Source organism: Thalassophryne amazonica, chromosome 2, assembly GCF_902500255.1.
Source record: "Thalassophryne amazonica chromosome 2, fThaAma1.1, whole genome shotgun sequence".
Taxonomy (NCBI): Eukaryota; Metazoa; Chordata; class Actinopteri; order Batrachoidiformes; family Batrachoididae; genus Thalassophryne; species Thalassophryne amazonica.
Window position 1 is genome coordinate 99,609,783 of NC_047104.1, and position 16,819 is coordinate 99,626,601.

The following is a 16,819-nucleotide window of genomic DNA, read 5'->3' on the forward strand; positions in this document are numbered from 1 at the left end:
TTTGTCATTTGATTCTTAAATGGACCATAATGGAAATGAGTGTTTACACTTTCTTCTGTCATGCATGTATTTTTAATGTATTTACAACTATATTATGTACTTGCAATGAACTTACTAAATAAACGCACACTGTCACTCTTTGAATATATAGATATTCGGCATATGATTGACATATGTTCAAACATTTTCAACCTGTGTAACAATTCGTTTAATTTTGTTGAGTTTCATCATCATGACATTCAGTTATCCTCATGATTACATGTCTTAATGCACTTCAGGTTATATGATTGGTTGATTGCACTGTCCATTCATAACTAGGAGCAAACACATTTGTTTTATTTCTCATCCCCTTACCGTGACAACCAATCACAGCTCTTAGAGGACTATGTCATACCGAGCAACGGGGTCAACCCCGCCTCCTCACAAAGAATTTCTGTCCACTCCTTGCTCAGATCCGCTCTCAGACACCTCTTGGGTGGCCAATAGCATTGCACCACCTCGGGTGATAATTGTCAACAGCACCGCTATACTAAAAATTTCTGGGGAGAACCCTTTGTATCTTTAACAAAGTTCACCCATGAACCCATGTTTGTACGCTTGCAAGGAGTTGTACCTGCAAGGAGTTCGGACTGACCATCTGACCATCGGACTGAGCACACTGCTCTGTGGTAGCGAGGCATGGGCCGCCTACGCCAGACATGAGAAAAAGCTCAACAGCTACCATCTGAGGTGCCTTAGATGAATTCTGCACATTGGATGGCAGAACAAGGTGCCCAACACAGAGCTCTTGGAGCTACAGTGTCTTAATTGAGAGAGTGGTGTCATCTCAGAACATGACACCATTTTGGTTCCAACTGCGCGGAACTACTGAATGAACCTTTTATGTTTTGAATGTTTTATTTAAATCATTTAAAACATAGAGCAACACATTCAGGTACAGGTGCTATCAAAATAAATATAAAAATAGTTAAGCTATCAAATTTATATAAATTTACAATTCATGATGATTTATTTAATTAATTTAAATCCTGATTCATACAGCTGTAATTCCGTGTCATGCAATGATGAGCGTGACAGTTTTAAAGTTCTCTGTCGCTGGATTATGCTTTATTCTGGACTAATTTGACCGTCAACAAGCTTTTCTTGCTACAGTCATCACCTCCAAATCAAAGGTAAGCTGTACAATTTCCTCTTTTACTGACTTGGTGCAGCCTTTTCTGATCCATTTGTAATCAGCGTGCACACTGCAAAAACTGTTAAAATATGAAAGAGTGAAAGCAGAAAAATGTCAAATCACAGCCTTTTGTGTCTGATTTAACAGGTGTTCATCCAGGCTGCGGGTCCAAGTCTGAACGCAGTGTGAAAAAAATAAACTGACTTTTAATCACAGAAATGACTCCTGTCCCACTTTCCTCAAATTGGCGCGTGTCAGAGCTGAACTTTAATTTGTACCTCTGTTACTGTGCACGTCCAGACTGCTCGGGGTTTTAATGGAAATACATTGCGATCGGACAGGCCATTTTATCCGATGTGAGCGAAAAATCCGTTGTACATGGTGTTTATTACATGGAAAACAATACAAAAACTTTGGGACTTTTTTTTGACCAGTGACTGTGAATATCTGGTTTATACAGTGACGATTTAGGTGAGTTTTACTGCACATGGGACTGAACAATAAATTTACCTCTCAAAGCTTTGACGATGAAGTTGCTTCCATCCCACACGGCTGACTTTATTTTCCCAAATTTTTCTTCTGTTTGGATCTGAAGGGAATCTGTACATCTTGAGGCCCTTGCGTCTATTTGTGCCTCCAAATGCACAACAACCTGGCATTTTCAGTGAATAAATAAATAAAATTGCTGGATTTCCATGCAGACAGATTAACAGCCAATGCTATTTTAGAGCCAAGATGGCACAATGAGTCATGTGACTGCTTTTGTAAAGCGCCTTGAGGCAGCTTTGCTGGAATTTGGTGCTATGTAAATGAAATAAATTGAACTTAAAAAAGAGTATAAAAATAAGAAAAGAAACAAACAAACTGGATGCTACACCATTGTCTCCCGCAGATGGACGGATGCCAGGACTCTTATGCAAAACCTGTTTGAATAGGGGCAAGGCTGCATAGTACTCTTGGCTTTCAATAAATTCTTAAGGTGCGTTTACACATAACCAAGAAGCGTTACGAATGTAATTTTTCTGTCAATCGTGACACATTCCTGACATTCTTAATGTGACTTAACGCATCTGAATAGGTTTCTTAATAGTGCGTGTTGGTGCGTGATATTCTTGATATTCGTGGAGCATGTTTTTGCCTGTCAAAAAATCTTCCACGAATGTCACACACCACCCTCATTTCGTCTCACGTCGTGGAGGTCGCAACTGAGCGTGTTGATCCGTCTTGATGAGTAGTGATCCTTAATAGAACGCGACAGCGTTCGTAGTGGTTCCCGTGATGGTTCTTGGAGCCCAAACTGTCACGCGTTATTACGAAATGACACGGAAACTGTCAAGTTTTGACACGACTTGTAACGCGGCGTCACATTTCACTGCGCGCCACGACGGATCAGTTTTCTGTCACGTGCACACAATTAAACTCGGCTCCAAATGTCGGTCCACAGTTCCTGCTGAAGCTCCTCAGGACGCTCCTGCAGGTGTTCCACCTGCTGTTGTAACCGATGAGCGGGAGAACGAGTCTGAGCCAGAGGAGCGAGAGGAGACTCATGTGCAGCCAGACATCTCTGCACCTCCTCCAGTTCGGCGGAGGAAGAAGCGTGCACACAATTAAACCCTGCTGCACAACATTGTTTGATTGCTGACACCAAGTGGGCTAAAAGTCAAATTTCAGTGCTCTTCAGCGCGCTCCTGCAGGTGTTCCACCTGCTGCATGTGCCTGATGTTTGGGAAAATGTGCCAGACGAGAGCTGCATGAAGCCAGACATCTGGCTCTGTCCTCCTCCTCCTCTCTGCACCACTCCATGGCAGAGAGCCCAACTACGCATGCAGTCACAAAGTTCTTCTGAAAAACTGGAGCGATCTGAATTCGGTTGGATGAATATGGGTGTGTGTGGAGATAATTCACCTCGTTCACAATGTTGGGTATTTTCTCCTCCAAGCATTTTTAAAACCTTTAACAAGACAAACAGAGTCAAGAAACACCAGTGAGACAGAAAATCAAATATTACGCGCGGAGTGCGGCCAGGCTGTACACCAAGGCTACACTAAAGTCTGGCCTGCTTTTCCGCTCTTTTTATTAAGAGACGCCCTCATCACATAAACAAGAAACTTGTCCTAAGGGTGGGGGTAATGACGCAAGACAAGTTTCTTCCCATAACATAAATGCATACGTCAATAAGTGCAGCTGTAAGGAAGAACACTTCAGGTCAGCACATCTCGTTCGTCTGTTGCAGGTATCAGCTGTTCTGCATCTGCCTGAAGTGTCCTGTCTTCCACACTCCTTCACACTAAACACCACATCACAAACGTCAAAACAAAATTGAATTCTCAGGATTGCATTAAGACAGGTGCAAAACAGCACATCTCCGTTCTCATAAGAAAGAAGACAAAGCTAAACAAGGTTGAATAACACGTACGTTCTCAGGGTGAAGTGCAAAACAGCACAACACCGTTCTCATGAGAAAGAAGGCAAATGTACAAACGTTTAACAGTGATAACATGTATACAAATCTCTAACATTCCCCTCCTGTTTATCGCCTGTTAAACATACAGTAGGCATCACTCAGCTTAGCACTTCTTTTTGAGATTTTCACTAAGAGGTTCATCATGGTATGTTTTCTCTAGGCTTACACCCCAGAGGTGATGTCATCATTGTCACCATCATCGGCGTCTGGGTCATCATACTTCCATTGGTCTGGGTACAGGTCAGGAGAGCCATCGTCCTCCTTGTCGTCATCTGTCCCCAGAAGTGGATATGATGCTGGACCCCCTCCTGGTCCTGGACTTATTGCTGTGGTTATCATTCTATTTACAAGGCCTCGGAGACATGGAATACAACAACATCCACACAATGTTAGAATTGCAGCAAATACTGCTATAGACACTAATAGTGAAGAAATCAAAGACCTCCATTTTCCCATCCCTTCCAGCCACCAATCCCAGCCTTCGGTGTTTACTCCACTGTGCTCTTTCATCTTCCTGTTCAACGTCCTCAGCCCGTCAATGGCTTGAGTGAGACTGCCGTCTGCAGCTGTGTTGTTGGGAATGAATGTGCAGCACTGTTCTCCGAACATGGCACAAACACCTCCTTTCTCTGCCAACAACATATCCAGAGCAATGCGATTCTGGAAGGCCATAAGGGACGTGGCTTCTAACTGTGAATGGACAGCCTTAAATCCTTCCTCAGTCCAATTTCCTAATTTTCTGTACATTGTAGTGGATGTAGTTTATTCTGTCCACGTTTTTATTAATTGAGCACCACCAACAGATGGAAGATTCGAATCCAGCTGCTATTTGATTAACCAGTTTATACTCGTCAGGCACTCCCCTGGGGACTCCTATTGCGTCAATATATGTTGGATTTCCCACTCCTTTCCAATCTCTTTTCACTCTATGTCTGGCTACGCCTTTCTGCCAATCTTCAGGAATAAGAGAGGCTGCATATGTCGTAACGTCTTCAGGGGTCATGGGTATGGCTTCAACTGGTAACAATAATGATATTAATGCACAATAACCTGACACATTTCGTGGCAGTCTGTCAAAGATTCTGTTATCCCCACACCACCACCATACGTCACTCCTCCCGACAGGTTTGAATGTGGGAGTACTATGGACCACATTCTTACACCAGGCGGTGTGGTTTAAGCTACCCAAAGTCTTACTTGTCCCTGTCAAGTGTACACATGTATGGTTAGCATGCCCAACTTTGCTTGAGAATAAAGGTTTAATCTTAGTCAATTGGTCACTGGATAGATCTTGTCCCACTTAGAACATTTGTTGTTTGCCGCAATGTATGTCTGTGTCATAGCAGTCAGTAGACAGTCTTTGGGTAATGCTGCCGGTATTACCTGTAATATAGGTCTGGGTCCCATACATACAACACAGTCCTTCTTTGCTGCTAGTCCTGCTTGTTCTGCCATTAAAAGCCAATTGTTATTTTGTCCACTAATTCCAGTAGTTACTAGGAACCAGTCATCTGCCTTCATGTCTTTTGTGCCTTGTACAGACACCCCCTTTGCTTGTATGGACACCCCCTTTGCTTGTATGGACACCCCCTTTGACGTACTTAATTCGGTCAATATTGGTTGCTGTACTCTATTCTGTTTCACAGAGGAAGAAATGGAAATACGGATCTTTTCCTTGTTTGTATACCCAAAGGAGGAACAACCAACAGTCTCCCTCTATATCAGGTGGGAATATGGTTCCTTTTTCTGTGGTATTCACCACTATAGACAGCTTATCATCTGTTTGATACATTTTGAGACTTTGACTCTGGTACTTAGCCCACTCGGTTTGTGCCCATCTTGGTGTCCATCTACTCCATTCATCGGCTACCAACTTTTTCCCATCTCCTATCTTGTTGATCGTTGGTCATATACCATGAGAAACTATTTCCGTAATTAGTCCCTCTGTCACCATCCGGCATTCCATGGGTAAGAGCACTATATGGTACAGAGATGATCACAGAAGTATTTCTAGGAATGCAGGCCTGTACACCAAATCGGTATGCATTATTCCCATCACAGCTATGTACTGTGGCATTAATTATCGGACTGGGGTCTTTGTTACTTCTTTTTGGTCTCTGCAATCTGCGGATGTGATCCTTATTATCATGTCCCGTGCTCATGGCTTTTAATAATACTCCCAATTCAAAAAAGAAAAGTAGCATAACAAGGACTGTCCGTGGGGTCCAGAAACCCCCGTTTTTTTTTTTTTCTTTCGCCATTTCTGCACACTACAGCACACCTATGTTCAGAACAGTGGCTTCTTAATGTCTTCTGCTAGCTTTCGTGTCTAACCTGGATCTCAACACCAAGCTCACACACTATTACTAGTCTTGTCCTACTGTTCTTACTGTTTGTCTGTGTCTGCAGAAATGACTTTCTTACAGTGAGTTAAATGAATCCATGTACTTCTTTCCCCAATTTTCAAAGCTGTGGGTGTTGTGAGTAGTACTTGATAGGGCCCTTCCATTTAGGTGAATGCCAGTGTTTTCTCTTGATGCTTCTTATCAACACCCAGTCTCCAGGTACCACTTTAGGGTCCTCCTGTGGAGAAATGGGATCATCAGTGTTTGGAACTCTCCCTCGTTGTCCTTCTAACATTTTTCTCATGTAATCCGCCAAATTGGCTTCCTCAGGTACATCCCAAATTTGTCCATAATATGGCAATCGATATTTTCTGCCAAACAATGTTTCATACGGTGTCAACCCCATGGTACTAGTTATGTTTATATACATTTTACCAAATCTACACAATGTGTCCATGGTCTGCCTGTTTCCTCCATTGTCTTTCTAAGTCTGTTTTTTACTGTTTCCATTCATCCTTTCCACTAATCCGGCACTTTGTGGATGATAGAACAATGATTTTGAGATTACCTGTAGTGCTTCTCCTACGTATTGCACTATTGCATTAACAAAATGCGCTCCATTATCTGAATAGACTGTTTCTGGTATTCCAAATCGTGGGATGATGTCTTTGCATAATGCTTTAGCCACTGTAAGTGAATCTGCATGTTTTGTAGGGAAACATTCTACCCATTTTGAGAAGGCATCAATTATGACTAAACAAAATTCCTTCCCTTCATGTTTACTCAGCTGTATATAATCCATATGAATCACTTGAAAGGGGATATTGTGGTGTTGGAAATTTACCTCTTTGGGGTCTCAAATTGCCTTGTGAGTTGTGTTTTGCACATATCATGCATGCTCTACAATGCTGTTTGCATATGCTTCGAACCCATAAAGACAAAAAATAGATTGCAATTGCGATATCATACCCCCTGATGAGACATGCGTCACGCCATGGCTCATAATAGCTGCCCATTTAAACATATTTTTGGCATATGGGTTTTCTTTTGTGGTCATACGCACAAGCATTCGCATACGTAGCTCCTTTAGCTATCCACATTTGTTTCTCTCTGTCAGTTGCCTGCTGTTGCATGTCAGCAAGCAGTGTATGACCTAAATGCAACTCTGGGGGTAGTTTCCTGTACAACAAAAATAGAAGGAGCTGCTGCTGCCTCTTTGCTGCTCTGTCAGCAAAATCATTTCCTTTTGAAACACTGTCAGAGCCATTGGTGTGAGCCGCACATTTGCATCTAGCAATTTGTTGAGGCAACTTCACAGCTTGCAAGTAGGGCAGTTAGGAGAGTGGCATGAGTCACTGGCTTTCCAGACGACGTCACCATTCCACGCTCCTCCCACAGTTTTGCAAACACATGCACTGTGCTAAAAGCGTACTGGCTGTCCTGTATAAATTGTTACAAGCCGTACCTTCAACAGATAGCAAGCTGCAGTTAAGCAACTAATTCAGCTGCTTGTGCTGAAAATGACGATGGCAATGAAGCAGAATCTAATACTTCTGAATTTGTGACGACAGCATATCCAGATTGCGTTGTCCATAAGCATTTTTGGTGGAAGAACCATCCACATACACGATTGTACTGTTTGGGATGGGTGTGTCCCGGAGGTCTGGGCGTGCTTTTGTACAAACTGTTGCTACATCAAGACAATTGTGCGGCTCACCATCCTCAGGTAAAGGTATCAATGTGGAGGGATTCAATGTTGTACATCGCTCTATCGTAAGGTGTGGCTGTGATAATAGCAAGGACATGCACAAAAGATGTTTTGCTGGGGACAAAAGGCTCATGTTTGTCTGCAACAAAAGTGCAGAGACTGCATGTGGAACTTTCAATGTCAACTGATGGAATAGAACAACATTACTGCTACTTTGAACAGCCATAGAGGCCGCAACAACAGCCTGTACGCATGGTGGTAAAGCACTTGCTACTGCATCCAATTTAGATGAGTAGTAGGCAACTGGCCTCAATTTTGAGCCATACACTTGAACCAAAACACTAGTCATGAACTTATTCTTACAATCAACTGTTTGAATGAATGGTTACTATAATCTGGTAGTGCCAAAACTGGGATGACACTAATGTTTGCTTTACTTTACAAAGGCTTCCTCAGCATCTTTGTTCCATTCCAACACGGTTGACATTGAAATATCATCTTTGTACATCAAATCAGAAAGTGGACTAGTCAACTCTGCATAGCAAGGAATCCATGCCCTGCAGTAATTTGTCAATCCAATAAATGACATCATCTGCTTTTTGGTTTGTGGTTTTGGAGCGTGCAAAATTGCTTCCTTCCTGTCAGACAGGATCGTGCGCCCTGTGGCTGATAACTCATGTCCTAAATATTTTACTTTATCCCTACACAACTGAACTTTGTTTTTACTCACTTTGTGGCCATTATCAAATAAGAAACGTAATAATGCTACTGTGTCAGTTATGCAGTTTTCTCGTGTGTCAGAGGCAATCAAAATGTCATCAACATACACTAATAGTTGGCTATCTGCTGGTGGAACAAAATTGGCTAAACATGCTGACATGACTTGAGAATAAATAGTTGGGCTCTCTGCGTAACCCTGCGGTAATCTGGTGAATGTATATCGTTGTCCTTTAAAGGTAAAAGCAAACCAGAATTGACTATCTGGATGCACTGGCACAGAGAAAAATGCATTACTTATGTCAATTACTGAGAAACTATTAGAATTTGGTCTCAGCGAATTTAACAAGGTATGTGGATCTGGGACACATGGTGCTCTTTTAATCACAGCAGCATTTACTGCCTGCAGATCTTGAATCATTCTCCACCCCACTGAGGGCGGAGCCTTTTTCACAGGAAATATGGGTGTATTACATGGTGAATCTGGACATGGCACTATTACTCCTGCTGTTAATAAATCCTCTATTACTGGCCTGATTCCGTCATTGCATCAGGTTTCAATGGATACTGTCTTACACATGGTCTGTATTCTGTTTTTGGCCTTATAACTACAGGTTGTGCATTTTTAATCAGTCCTACGTCTGAAGGACCTGTTGTCCACAATCCTGACGGTACTGAAGAGAGAAGAGCATCCTCTTCAGGACTCAACTGAAACACTCAGGATTGTGAAGTGGACGCATCAATGTGTGTTCCAGCTGTCAGCACCAATGAGACATTAACTAGCACTTTATACAACTTGGTTGATGGACTGAACTCCGTTCGTGGGCCAACTCTACTCCAATCAGAGGCTGACAAAGCTGTTATGACTGTCAGTCCCAATTCTTGCCATTCTGTCAAATATGGCTTACAAAGTGACATATGTAATGGCATACCTGTGAATTTCAATTTTGATACATCTTCAGTGGCGCCTGTTACTGTTATGACGGCTATTGAGTTGCCATCATGAATCAAATCGGTCATTGTCAGTTTCACAGGTGAAACATTTTTCAATTTAGTTTCATAGTCACCGTCCGGACCTGGAGGATCTTTATGCCACATTGTGACATGCAGGTCAGGTGGTGACATCTGTTGTTCAGGATTTTTTAGTAGGGCTGTCGCTTGCAAGACGACATCTTTACCCCATCCTGCAGCATCTCTCTGAGATGTCAAATGTATAGTAATAGTGGAATGTGGGGTCAGCGCTTTCTTCTCTTACCATGTTAACGCCTCCTGTGCGTTCAACAACTAATTTCCCTTGTTCCACAATTATGGACCAGCCAATGCAGTCATCGTCTCGTCCTAGGAGGTTAACTGGACATTGTGGCATGCTTAACACTGACATAGTACACGTCAGGCCAAATGGATCTGTCAACGTTATGGGTTTGGTGAAGGGACGTCTGATGTTGTCCATTTGCAGAGCGAACCCTAAAGAGTTCGTTGCTTAATTGATGGACAGGTATGTTGTCCTTACATGTGGTTCTACATGCTCCTGTTCACAAAGGATGTCACTGGTCGTCCATACCAACAAGTCACTTCTGGTTTTGGTACCGATTCCAGCAAGGCACACAGATCCATACATACAGATTCAGACTGCCTATTGATATGGAATCATGGATTTGGATTCTAGTCATTGTTGGATACTGTGGCTGCGGAGGATTATTCCGTTGTGGAATTCATCCTGCTGCTCCTCAGTAGGTGGATTTGGACAATTGTCTATACATATGTCCCTCTCTTCCACAGTTCCAACAAATCAGGGGACACGTGGTGGCCCTCCTGCTGTTGTGGTTGCCATGGTCCTGACGTTGTGGCTTGTCCACCTTGTCTATTTTGCCATGGCTTTTTGGGGCGTTGCACTGCTTCTGCTGTCTTAAGTTGCCCTGCTGGTAATATATTTCATCATCTCCATGTGCTACATACACTCCCTTTGTCGCTGTTTCTTGTCTTTTTCTGTTTTAAGACTTCTTCCTGCTGACAGCAGTGTGTATGTGTGGTCTTCCAATGTGCCTGTAGGCAATCCCATCCAATGTTTCTGTATCCAAGCTTTATATCCTTATTGGAATGTGGATCAGAGCGTTTTTTCAATTGTGGTTCATACACAGGTGTTTCTGGCATATGCCACTATGGACCCTAAAACACATTCTCAAATCTGCACCTAAACTCTGTCCATGGCTCTCCTTCTTTCTGAGTTGTCCTGGTAATTTCAGTATAATTATCTTTGGTCCTAACACTCCTTTTGCACGTGTAATCATAGCTTCCACTCTTGTTTTCAAGACTAGATCATCATGTGTCAGTGGTACGCCTTGTTTGATCTGCAGGATTCCAGTCTCCGCGTACCTGACTCCATTTAGGGCCACATGCTTTCATCCACACCTGTTGGACTTCAGGTCCATTAAGGTGGTAAGATGTTCTAATGTTTTCTATATCCTGCATAAATCCCTCAATATCGACATGTGGCGATGGTATCATGTCGACTGCTGCTTTGATATCATCAGGCATTCCATGTACGATAAACGAGCATGGTTGGTAGCTGTCTGCTGTTCCTGCACGAGGATTTGGTACTTCTATCATAGGATAGGCACCTCCCTGATCACTATGTTCCACCATGGGAGGGGCTGTAGGCACTTTCGCTTGACTGCGTGTTTGGTTTTTCTGGTTTTCTCTTTTTACCTTAGGTTTTACCGCCAAATCATACTGTGGTGGCGGTACATCGTCATCCTCTGGTAGAGGAGATAAAGGTCTCTTTGTCACCGACGATCCAGCCGGCGGTGATTGTTGCGCTGTCTGGCTCTCTGTGCTGAATTATCACATCTTCTTCTGCCTTAACCTACAGCTTCTCTTTTCCTTGCTTTCTCTAATCGTCGCTTCTCTGCTCCTTTCTGTCTTTCTCTGCTTCTTCCTCCCAAAATGCCACTAAATCTGCCCCTACTTTCTGCATCTTTTCTCATCACCTTTATGTTCCCGTTCTAACTCCTTCTTCAGCTTTTGTATGCTGATCAGGTTCAGTCGTCGTCAAAGTCATGTTTATTTATCCAGGTCTCCAATTTCTTTGTTGCTTTTGGATTTTTTGCCTCCATAACCTTCCAGTCGTCAGTTGATAAATTTTCCTTATTTTTAGACGTCTTACCCCCCCTTTTTATTATCCCTTGTTATATTTGGACTTCAGACGGGGGCCACACCTAGGGTGTTCTAAATCTGAAGTTTTCACACTTTCTTGGACGTGACAATTAATTTGCCGTCGTGTGGTTGATTCCTTTCACCTCCCCGTAGGAAGCGGAATCACTTGCCTCTGCTTCCACACGCACGGTTTGTCACTAACGTTGTCCAAAGTATTACACTTTCACACAGTTATTTACACTTGCGCAAACACTATTTACACATAGAAACACTCCTAATAATCGTAAGCGTATTCTTATGTCAGGGGAGCTCGCCCTCCCGTGAAATTTAACTAATGTCCTGCCTTAGGGGACTCCGCCGTCCCTGCCAATTTAACTGCCTTTTTACAGTGCACATATTTCTACCCGGGATTTCCTGTACGTATTAAAACAGAGGAGTCCGTATCCTCCTTCCGGAATTTAACTACTTGCGTCCCTCGCAACCGTAGAGGAGTCCGTCCTCCTTACAGAGTTTAACTGTGTTTCATTAACAGACGATTCTGTATCATCGCTTACGGAGTTTAACTGTTTTATGTGATCACTTTTATCCCCTACCGGTACGCGTATATAAACAGAGGAGTCCGCACCCTCCTTACAGAGTTTAACTGCTTTGCATTAACAGGCGATTCGTATCATCGCTTGCGGAATTTAACTGTTTTATGTGATCTGATCACCACTCACTCAGTACTGTTACAAAGAAATTTTACTCACTGATTCGACTTCCTGTCTGTCTTCTCTCGGGAAAATCTCGTCAACAAGACGATGCCAACGGTGGTCGACAATTGCAGACACGATCACCGATCGATCAGCCCTTGGCAAGGATTTACGTCTGGACTTGACGACCTCCGCCGGACACTCCGGTTTGTTGAGATCCCGGACGAGCCCCCAGTCAATGTTGGGTATTTTCTCCTCCAAGCATTTTTAAAACCTTTAACAAGACAGAGTCAAGAAACACCAGTGAGACAGAAAATCAAATATTACGCGCGGAGTGCGGCCAGGCTGTACACCAAGCTACACTAAAGTCTGGCCTGCTTTTCCGCTCTTTTTATTAAGAGACGCCCTCATCAATAAACAAGAAACTTGTCCTAAGGGTGGGGGTAATGACGCAAGACAAGTTTCTTCCCATAACATAAACGTCAATAAGTGCAGCTGTAAGGAAGAACAACTTCAGGTCAGCACATCTCGTTGTCTGTTGCAGGTATCAGCTGTTCTGCCATCTGCCTGAAGTGTCCTGTCTTCCACACTCCTTCACACTAAACACCACATCACAAACGTCAAAACAAAATTGAATTCTCAGGATTGCATTAAGACAGGTGCAAAACAGCACATCTCCGTTCTCATGAGAAAGAAGACAAAGCTAAACAAGGTTGAATAACACGTACGTTCTCAGGGTGAAGTGCAAAACAGCACAACACCGTTCTCATGAGAAAGAAGGCAAATGTACAAACGTTTAACAGTGATAACATGTATACAAAATCTCTAACACACAACGTGACAGAACTTAACGATGCGCTGTTACGCACAATAGCGCGTAACAACGCGTAACACTATTCTTGACCGTGCGTAATGGTTCCTGATAATTCTCCGGCAACATGTGCCATTAATCGTAACGTGTGGTAACAGGTTGCAGCAGTTCCTGAGGACACCTGACGCCTCTGCCCCGAATAATCACATTCGTGATCAGCGGCCAAGAATGTGTACTTCGTGGCATTCGTGACTTGTCGTCATGTGTAAACGTAGCTTTAGCATTTGTAAGACTTCTGTGGTGATTAGATTGTATTGCTGAGTCATCATGCTTTTTCCTTTTTTTCTTTATTACTCAGGGTTCGAGTTTTTGAAAATCCACCCAAATGTAAGAAAATATAAAAATTTCAAAGTTAGTTATGGGTAAGCTTTTACGATAAAATACAAAAACAAACAAAAAAAACATTGATGTTCATTGTTTTCTAGCAAAGCTCAATAGAATATGATACAGGACTGCAGGGCTGTAAAATAAAAATAAAAAAGATATCCCTAATTTATACAAATGGTCATAATTCCTAAGTGGTTAAGATGATATTTGTGTTAAAACCTCTTGAAATAACACTGAGACTAATTCTGCACATTCATAGGTATTTTTGAAAACTGTGATTTCTGCTTTCAGTTTAAAAAAAAAAAATCCCATCCCACAAACACTTAAAAAAACAAAGTAAAACAAAAATGTGCACATCAAAGTATTCTGCATAAATAGTGCAAAAATGATGTTCAGACAGACAATTAGGAAGGTACTGGGTGTGACAACATGACACAGGAAGGAAGGCAAGGAGACTTGGTGGTGGAATGATGTTTGGAGAAAGTAGCTGGCAAAAAAGACTTTGGATCATTGGAGAGATGATGAAAATACAACCCCTGGCAAAAATTATGGAATAACCGGCCTCTGAGGATGTTCATTCAGTTATTTAATTTTGTAGAAAAAAGCAGATCACAGACATGACACAAAACTAAAGTAATTTCAAATGGCAACTTTCTGGCTTTAAGAAACTATAAGAAATCAGGAAAAAAAATTGTGGCAGTCAGTAACGGTTACTTTATTAGACCAAACAGAGGGAAAAAAAATATGGAATCAATTCTGAGGAAAAAAATTATGGAATCATGAAAAACAAACGAACACTCCAACACATCACTAGTATTTTGTTGCACCACCTCTGGCTTTTATAACAGCTTGCAGTCTCTGAGGCATGGACTTAATGAGTGACAAACAGTACTCTTCATCAGTCTGGCTCCAACTTTCTCTGATTGCTGTTGCTAGATCAGCTTTGCAGGTTGGAGCCTTGTCATGGACCATTTTCTTTAACTTCCACCAAAGATTTTCAATTGGATGAAGATCCGGAGTATTTGCAGGCCATGACATTGACCCTATGTGTCTTTTTGCAAGGAATGTTTTCACAGTTTTTGCTCTATGGCAAGATGCATTATCATCTTGAAAAAATTATTTCATCATCCCAAAACATCCTTTCAATTGATGGGATAAGAAAAGTGTCCAAAATATCAACGTAAACTTGTGCATTTATTGATGATGTAATGACAGCCATCTCCCCAGTGCCTTTACCTATCATGCAGCCCCATATTATCAATGACTGTGGAAATTTACATGTTCTCTTCAGGCAGTCATCTTTATAAATCTCATTGGAATGGCACCAAACAAAGTTCTAGCATCATCACCTTGCCCAATGCAGATTCGAGATTCATCACTGAATATGACTTTCATCCAGTCATCCACAGTTCACGATTGCTTTTCCTTAGCCCATTGTAACCTTGTTTTTTTTCTGTTTAGGTGTTAATGATGGCTTTCGTTTAGCTTTTCTGTATGTAAATCCCATTTCCTTTAGGCGGTTTCTTACAGTTCGGTCACAACGTGACTCCAGTTCCTCCCATTCGGTCCTCATTTGTTTTGTTGTGCATTTTCGATTTTTGACGCTGTCTTGACGCTTTGATGTCTTCCTTGGTCTACACAGTATGTTTGCCTTTAACAACCTTCCCATGTTGTTGTATTTGGTCCAGAGTTTAGACACAGCTGACTGTGAACAACCAACATCTTGTGCAACATTACGTGATGATTTACCCCTCTTTTAAGAGTTTGATAATCCTCTCCTTTGTTTCAATTGACATCTCTCGTGTTGGAGCCATGATTCATGTCAGTCCACTTGGTTGCAACAGCTCTCCAAGGTGTGGATCACTCCTTTTTAGATGTAGACTAACGAGCAGATCTGATTTGATGCAGGTGTTAGTTTTGGGATGAAAATTTACAGGGTGATTCCATAATTTATTCCTCAGAATTGAGTGAGTCCATATTTTTTTCCCCTCTGCTTGGTCTAAAAAAGTAACCGTTACTGACTGCCACAATTATTTTTCCTGATTTCTTATAGTGTTTCTTAAAGCCAGGAAGTTGCCATTTGAATGACTTTTAGTTTTGTGTCATGTCTGTGATCTGCTTTTTTCCTACAAAATTAAACAACTGAATGAACATCCTCCGAGGCCGGTGATTCCATAATTATTGCCAGGGGTTGTAGACAGGAGTAGGAGACGCAGCATAAGTTGAAGTGTGTTGCAGTAAATTCTTGTTAATTATATCATGTTTGAACACCAAAGGGGGCAAGTCCAATGTAGTGTTTTAGTGAATACATTGAGGCACTGTGTAGCACAGGCATGTGATTTCTTCCTTTTCATACACAAGAGTTAGGAACACTGTCCTAAAATGTAGTTATTGTGAAACATTTTAACATGATGGAACACTCTTGAATGTGCCAGTACAACACATAACCAAATATCTGACAGAAAAGTAGCTTTTGGTATTAGATACTTGGAGTCATGTGACGCTGCCTTGCAGTATATAATGAAGGATTTATTCCTCCAGCTTGTGCATCAGCCTGAGGGAGCTGCAAACAGAAATTGGGATGACTCCTTCAGACAAGGCTGCCACATGAGCAAGTCTTAGTTCTATATTTACTGAAAAATACTCTGCCTTTACAGCACAGATCTGTTCCTGTTTCTCACATGACACAGAACTGTGAACAAGCAAATCTTTCATACACAATATTTAAATGCTCTTACTCTTTTCATCATTGTCTGAAATACAGTAGTGTTCAGAATAATAGCTAGTGCTATGTGAATAAAAGATTAATCCAGGTTTTGAGTATATTTCTTATTGTACATGGGAAACAAGGTACAGTAGATTCTCACAATCCAACAAGACCAAACATTCATGATATGCACACTCTTAAGGCTATGAATTTGGCCCTATTAGTAAAAAAAAGTAGAAAATGGGGGTGTTGACAGTAATAGTAGCATCTGCTGTTGATGCTACAAAATCAAAACTATTATGTTCAAACTGCTTTTTTAGCAATCTTGTGAATCACTAAACTAGTATTAGTTGTATAACCACAGTTTTTTATGATTTTCTTCACATCTGCGAGGCATAATTTTGTTGGTTTGGAACGAAGATTTTGCTCGTTTACTAGTGTGCTTGGGGTCATTGTCTTGTTGAAACACCCATTTCAAGGGCATGTCCTCTTCAGCATAAGGCAACATGACCTCTTCAAGTATTTTGACATATCCAAACTGATCCATGATACCTGGTATGCAATATATAGGCCCAACACCATAGTAGGAGAAACATGCCCATATCATGATGTTTGCACCACCATGCTTCACTGTCTTCACTGTGAACTGTGGCTTGAATTC

At 41.8% G+C, this 16,819-nt stretch overlaps 1 protein-coding gene across 2 annotated transcripts in view; it reads left to right on the forward strand.

The window, feature by feature from the left end:
- Positions 1 to 16,819, forward strand: part of LOC117527931 (cytochrome b5) — a 31,964-nt gene that overhangs the window by 1,994 nt on the left and 13,151 nt on the right. The window lies entirely within an intron of this gene.